We start from the raw sequence: 6,934 nt of genomic DNA on the forward strand, positions 1-6,934 counted from the left end.
GTAGAACCACTAAGACAAGGCCTTCACCAGATGTGCTCCCTGGACTTTGGACTTCCCAGCCTCTGAAACTGTAAGCAGTAAATTTCATTTTCTTATACATTACCCAGTTTCAGGTATTCTGTTAGAAGTAACAGAAATGGACTAACACAGGTCTGTTCACACAAACTGGCAAAGGAAAGGAAGGGGATAGCAGGGGAGGACAGTTACACTGAGGCAAAATACTAGTTAGTGTCATTTAATTTCAAACTTTCTAAATCCTATCTATAGAAATTGGCTTCAGGAAATAATAATTAAAAAAAAAAACAGTTAAAAGAGCAGTTGCGGTAGTCAGAATTCCTGGTGGGCTGGGGGGGGGGGGGGGGGGGGGGGGGGGGGGGGGGGGGGGGCAGTGCGGGGATGTTCCCACCCCTGTTAATTAAATTCTTTTCCATTTCCTATATCCTCAATTTCTCTTTTCCTAACTGTTCCCTACTCTCATCTTCTTTTTACCTCCCCTGTATTTTTCTTTTTCCCCTATCTTTGCCTTAGATCTGTCTGCCAGGTGCTTACTTAGAAGGTGACATCTGCCTCCCTGGTTATGTTCAGTGCAAAGAGAGTTGTTGAGCTTGAACCCAGATAATCTCTTTTACTCTGCCCACACTCCTCCATGGTCAGAATGTTGTTTTCAGTTAGTGGTCTGGTTTGTGACAACCTCTCCTCAGCAAGGTGAAATGTAAGCTTCCCTCTTTCAGGTTATCTACTCTCTGAAACTAACAACACTGGTTTATCTGCCAGCGCAGAGCCTTAGCTGCCCTGGATTTCTTGCAAGTCTGACCCTGCTCTGGTGGCTCAGTTGGATGAAGACCCAGAGTAAACAGCCTGTCCCTCCAAGCCCAGCTGGCCACCAAAATAGGATGGTGGTGTCCCATAGGATCACAAGGCATGGTAGAACTGTAAATAAAGCTAAGCAAGAGATAAGCTTGCCAGGAAGGAAGACAAGGTGAAAAGAAAAGGCTTGTCAGTACATACTTAGTCCCTTTGTTCACTGTTTAACTAGCTTTTCCACTGTATAACTGTCCCCACTTTCAACGTATATCCTCTTTATCATTCCACTTCCTACCTGAATTGTGTAATATTCTTATCCTCAGTGGTATGATTATTTTGGCACTGGTTTCTGAGGCCTGTTTTTCTTCCTTGAGGAAGTTCAGAAGATGAGACACTTTCTGTCCAGGAGCAGCCTGAGGTTGGGGTTAAATCCAATTGTAACCCTGATACCTGTGAGTAGGCTAGTGTGGCTTTTCGGTCAAACTTCTCGAACTGCAATACAGAATGAATTGTTGCTGTCCTGAAAGTGACAAATCTTAATCTTAAAAACTTGGCCAAGATTTATACTACTGGAAAGCATTGCTGATAGAACAATCCAATACAGCATAGCAGTTAATTAAGAGACATAAACCTATAGATATTTTGTTTCATTGATATAAATGTAGCTTGTGTTACAATTTAGTTTTTTGATTTGCATACTCCTTAGGCCCAGAGACAGAATTAGCTAAGTAAAAGAAGGAATCCTCAATGAGCCTACTACATGTCTGACTGTAGAGGGTTCAATGTGAGGTTGCTGGACACACTATCGGTGGGAAGTTTCTAGGATTTGGTTTAACATACAAGAACTTACCTCAATTAGAACTGCCCAACAATGGAATAGGCTGCCTTGCGTCACTGAATGACCACATTTAAGGATTGTGTGCAGGGGAATGTACATCAGGTAAGAAGTTGGACTAAATCATGGTAGTCTCACTTTATCCACAGTTTTGTTTTCCATGGTTTCAGTTACTTGTAGTCAACCAGGGACTGAAAATATTAAGTGGAAAATTCCAGAATTAAACAATTCATAAGTTTTAAATTGTGCTCCATTCTGAGTAGCGTGATGAAATCTTGTTCCATCCTGCTCCATCCCCCCTGGGACATGAATCATCACTTTGTCCAGCTTAACCACACTTATATACACTACCCACCCTTCAGTAAACAACATCGTCTGTGCCTGACAGCCAACCGTCGATATCATCATGGCTCAATGATATAGGATCACCTGAAGCAGGTGATTCTCCTTCTGACCTGTCATCAAAAGGTCAGAGTGGGCTGCCCGGTTAGCACAGTTGGTTAGACTGTAGTGTTACAACACCAAGGTTTGGATCCCCATACAGGCTAGCCACAAAAACCAAAAAAACAAAAAAATATACAAACAAAAAAAGGTCAATAGTAGCCTAATGCTACTATTAGAGTTGATCTCACTTCATCTCATCATGTAGGCATTTCATCATCTCACATCATCACGAGAAGGGTGAGTAAAGTACAAGAAGATATTTAGAAAGGGACAGGGAGAGGGGAGGAGGGAAAGAGAAAGAGGTATTACAGTCACATAACTTTCATTGCAGTGTCTTTTTATAATTGTTCTTTTTATTATTAGTTATTGTTGTTAATCTCTTATTGAGGCTAACTTATAAATTAAGCTTTATCATAGGTATGTGTGTGCAAGAAAGAACAATATACATAGGGTTCATTACTATCAACAGTTTTAGGCATCCACTGGGGTTCTTGGAATTTATCTCCCATGGAAAAGGAGAGACTACTGTAGTTCTGAAAAAGAGCATGGACTAGTTACATTGAAAGTACTCAGTAAGTGATTTCAGATCTCCTGAGTCAAATTCTCATAGTGGAGCCTAAGACTATTTTTGAAAGTGCTTTTAGGTGGTTTATAATGTGAAAACAGGTCTGGGAATTGGTGAATCAAATAACTTCAAAAAATCCTTCCCAGATTAAATTTTCCTTTTGGTTGTTGCACTTGAAAGAAAACACAGACTGGATGTAATTTTCTCATTTCAAACCTATTTGTCTTTTAATGTGAAGGAGACTCCAAAACACTGGATCATACATATTATCATTTATAAGTAACTAATATGCATGTGTTAACTTGCATCCTCTTACAAATGGTCTTGCTTACAACAAGCTAAAAAACAAACCTACAGATAACATTTTATATTAATTCCAATTTATAGTCTACAAAAAAAATGGAATGACAAGATGAAGAAATGTCTGATCAAAGAAGATGTAACTGGTTTTAAAGCTCCTACTTGAATTCTTTTACTGAATCAAATATTATCCATCAGTTTGGAGTTGCCTCTGGGTTAGATTTGCTGATTCTGCACTCCAGCAGCTTTGTAGACCAAGTTGTCAGCAAAGAATATATATAATCATTGGCACAAATTTGCTGTAATACTTGCATTGCTCTCTGGGCTTGAAATAGATATAGCACTTTTTTCTTTACATCTGTTACTTTCTTGTGTGGATGTGTTTGTGATCATCTGCCCAAAATATAGTGGCATGCAAGTATATTTCTGGAAAACAACAAACAACATCCCGACTCTCTCAATTCAGTGGAATTTTGGCTTTGAAGAAAGCTTATGGAAATAGTCACATGTGGAATCCTTGGTAGATATAGAATGAAGACAAATACTCAACGTAACTGTATGTGATGAGTGTAAAACTTTCATTATACTGAATGATATTTCTATCATGAGTCCATCCAATTCTTAGAAAATCAGGAAAATCTAAATAAAGCTTGTGGTTTCAAAAAAGATTATTATTGTCATATTTCTTAAGTAATAGAGGATTGATAATACAGGCCAGATCCCATGAAAAGAAGTACTAGTATAGTGAAATTTTTCTTTATAACAAATAGATTTTCAAGATGTGACTGCTAGCCTATTGGTTTCAGGATAATTTTTTTTTTTTTTTTTTGTCTTTTTCCATGTCTGGCAATGGATTGCAACCCTCAGTGTCGCCCCCGTACCGGACCGGGACCGGCAACGGGATTGCAACCCTCGGCGTTGCCCCCGCGCCTCGCTCAGCCAGTGAGCGGGAACCGGTCTGTACGTGGGATCCGAACCCTGGGCGGGAGCGCCTCCGCGCTTCCCAAGCGGTGCACTAGCGCAGTGCGCCACCGGGCCGGCCCCTCAGGATAAATTTTAACAAAACAATATCCCTGAGCAATCACACACTGTAGATATCCCCTTGTCAATTGCTATTATGGAATTTGTCATGAGTTATTCTGAGTTTTTCATGTACTCACACACAGAACCAATCTATTTTTTTGGTGGTAACTAGGTGATGTACTTCTGGAGATTACATTTTCACTCTCAAGCCAATGATTGTAGAGATTAAGGAATGTGCTAGATTTGGCAGAGCAAACCAGTGCTGTTACTGATGATGATGCAGCATATGATGTGTTATAGACGTTTGTCAGTTATGGTTGAACCACTTTTAAAATGCTTCCTTTTCTCAGATCTCCAAACAATTGGAAAGAAAAAGTAATTGGGATATTTTCTGGTCTTGACTTTTATAAAAATACAATAAATGACAAGGAAGCAAGTTGCCACGTACTTTTTTTTTTAAGGAATGAATTCCCATGTACATCTTGCAATTAGTGTAGATTCAAACTGATCTTCCCCACCTGCCATATCTGCCATGCAATGATCACAGAATGCTTAAACAAATACCGGATAAAAGGTTCAACCATGTTTTGCATAATTGTAATGGTGAGTGTATATTACTGCATTCTAATTCCATGAAAATTAGCTAATGATTATTCCTCTTGAAAGTATTAATAAAAATATGCAATTAACCAGAACATCCCGTGACTAGTTTTGCATGTTAACATTATATTTCAGGTGTTATAATTTCATCTATGGTTAATTTTGTTTTGTTTTCATATTCATGTATGTGCTGGATGCTCACAGAATCTACCATAATAACAGGCAATGGTGATAGCAAAGTCAAGGACAGACAGAATTATAGGAACTGACAAAAGTAAAATAGGTGTGGTGACTGAAGTGGAGAGAACTTTAACCAAGAAAAGGGGAATTTGGATTTTGTACTTAGGACCATACTACACAATTTAATAATCATTCATATCTTTATTATTACCTCTTTTAAGGTGTTTGCCAAAATTATTCAGTCATTAATTCATTCATTTATTTTTTCATTCAACCACATGCTGAGCACTAACTATATGCCAGACACTGTTGTCAGCCCTAGAATTAAAAAAGACCAAATAGATAAAGTCCCAAACTTTTTGGAGTTCACATTAGAGCTGAAAAAATAAGTAAGTAATAATGCTTTAATGTACTAAGTTCTAAGAAAGGCATATGAAAAATGCTACAAGTGGGCAGAGAAGGGAGGGATCCATTCTGCTTGGGGAGGAGACTCAGAGAAGACTTCACTGAGAAGATACTATTAGAGTTGTACCATGACAAATGAATAAGAGTTAATAAGTAGAAACAAAGGAAAGGGTATTCCAGGTCAAAGAAACTTTGGAAGAGAAGTGTAAGCATACAGATCACATTCCCTGTGGGCTGAGTACACTGGGGAGTGGAGGAGAAAAGAGACTAGAAAAGTAGGCTGGGGTGAGGATTATGCTATTTATGTACACAGGTAGTCCTTTTTACTAGACTATAAACTTTTTGAGGTTAAGATCCAGGTCTCACCCTTTTGTCTTTCTATTTGCTTATTCAATAAACATCTTCTGCATGTCTCTTACAAAACAAGGAACTATAGCAGATAGGCAGTATTACTGAGGCATTGACCATATCCTGAAGGAACTTATATTATGGTAAGAGAGAAAACATACAACCAAATAATTGTAGTACATGTGATGAATACTGAACAAATGAATACTGTTTCTTGTAGGATTTTCTAATAATTTCATATAAATCTCACACAAATCTAATTTCCTGTTCAGCAAAAGAAGAGGCAGTGCCTCATGATTATAAAAGTTTCTTAAGAACTCCCCCTCATCTCCTGGCTTCCTAGCACAAAGGCAGGTACTTATTAAATACTTGTTGATCTTGAATGAAATTAACTACAGAAGAAAGGGAAAAGGACTGCAATTTGCAAAACTGAGCCAGGTAGGCTAGACTTGGGATAGGGGAAAAGGATAAAGTAGGAAGAAACACTGTGGCCTAGGTGTTGGGACCTGAGAGAAATAGAGGAGTTGAAGAACCAGCTTTGATGTTCTCCTTTGTTTTTAATATGTTGGTTTGGGGGTTGGATTACCTTAGCCAAAGATACGCTGCTGTAACCCTGCTCGTGTCTTTTTCATGACAATGAGAAGCGAAACTGACTCAAAGGTGGGGTTAGAGAAGGGCCATTGTCATCTTTAATAAAGGAAGGCTGTGAGAGAAGGATGCTTTAAGGAACTGGTTTAATAAATACAGGATATTTAGAGGGCTGATAGTAGAAAAATAGTAGTAGCAGCATTACTAACATAACTTAAAATAATAAAAATAATAGCTTACATTTATTGCTAACATTGTGACAAAATACTTGACATGCATTACTTTTGATCTTCATAACAATTCTATGAAATAGTACCATCATTATCTCTACTGTACAGATACAGATACTGATGTACACAGAGCCTAGGTGATTTGCAAAGGCCACACAGTTAGTATTAGGTGAAAAGAACATTTAAACTCAGGCAGTCTGATTCGAGATGCAATGATTAGAGGCAGAGCTGGGAGCCCTTTGGGGCTTGTGTATGGGTGGAGAGGTAAGTGGCAGTAAAATATAGAGATTTACTGATTTTTTTGTGTGTTGATTTTGTATCCTGCTACTGTGCTGAAATGTGGTATATCTACACAATGGAATACTACTCAGCTATAAAAACGAATGAAATACTGCCATTTGCAACAACATGGATGGACCTTGAGAGAATAATATTGAGTGAAACGAGTCAGACAGAGAAAAAGAAATACCACATGTTCTCACTCATGGGTGGGAGCTAAAAAAAAAACAATTTAATTCCCCCACATACACACACACAAAAACCCCGGGGGGGCGGGGAAGAAGATATAACAACTATACTTTTTTTGAAGTTGTTACAACAAGCAATCGGAAA

At 38.4% G+C, this 6,934-nt stretch overlaps 1 protein-coding gene across 1 annotated transcript in view; it reads right to left on the minus strand.

Annotated features, from left to right (window-relative positions):
- Positions 1 to 6,934, minus strand: part of LOC103587882 (X-linked interleukin-1 receptor accessory protein-like 2) — a 268,322-nt gene that overhangs the window by 66,337 nt on the left and 195,051 nt on the right. The window lies entirely within an intron of this gene.

Source organism: Galeopterus variegatus, unplaced genomic scaffold (assembly GCF_000696425.1).
Source record: "Galeopterus variegatus unplaced genomic scaffold, G_variegatus-3.0.2 Scaffold499, whole genome shotgun sequence".
Taxonomy (NCBI): domain Eukaryota; kingdom Metazoa; phylum Chordata; class Mammalia; order Dermoptera; family Cynocephalidae; genus Galeopterus; species Galeopterus variegatus.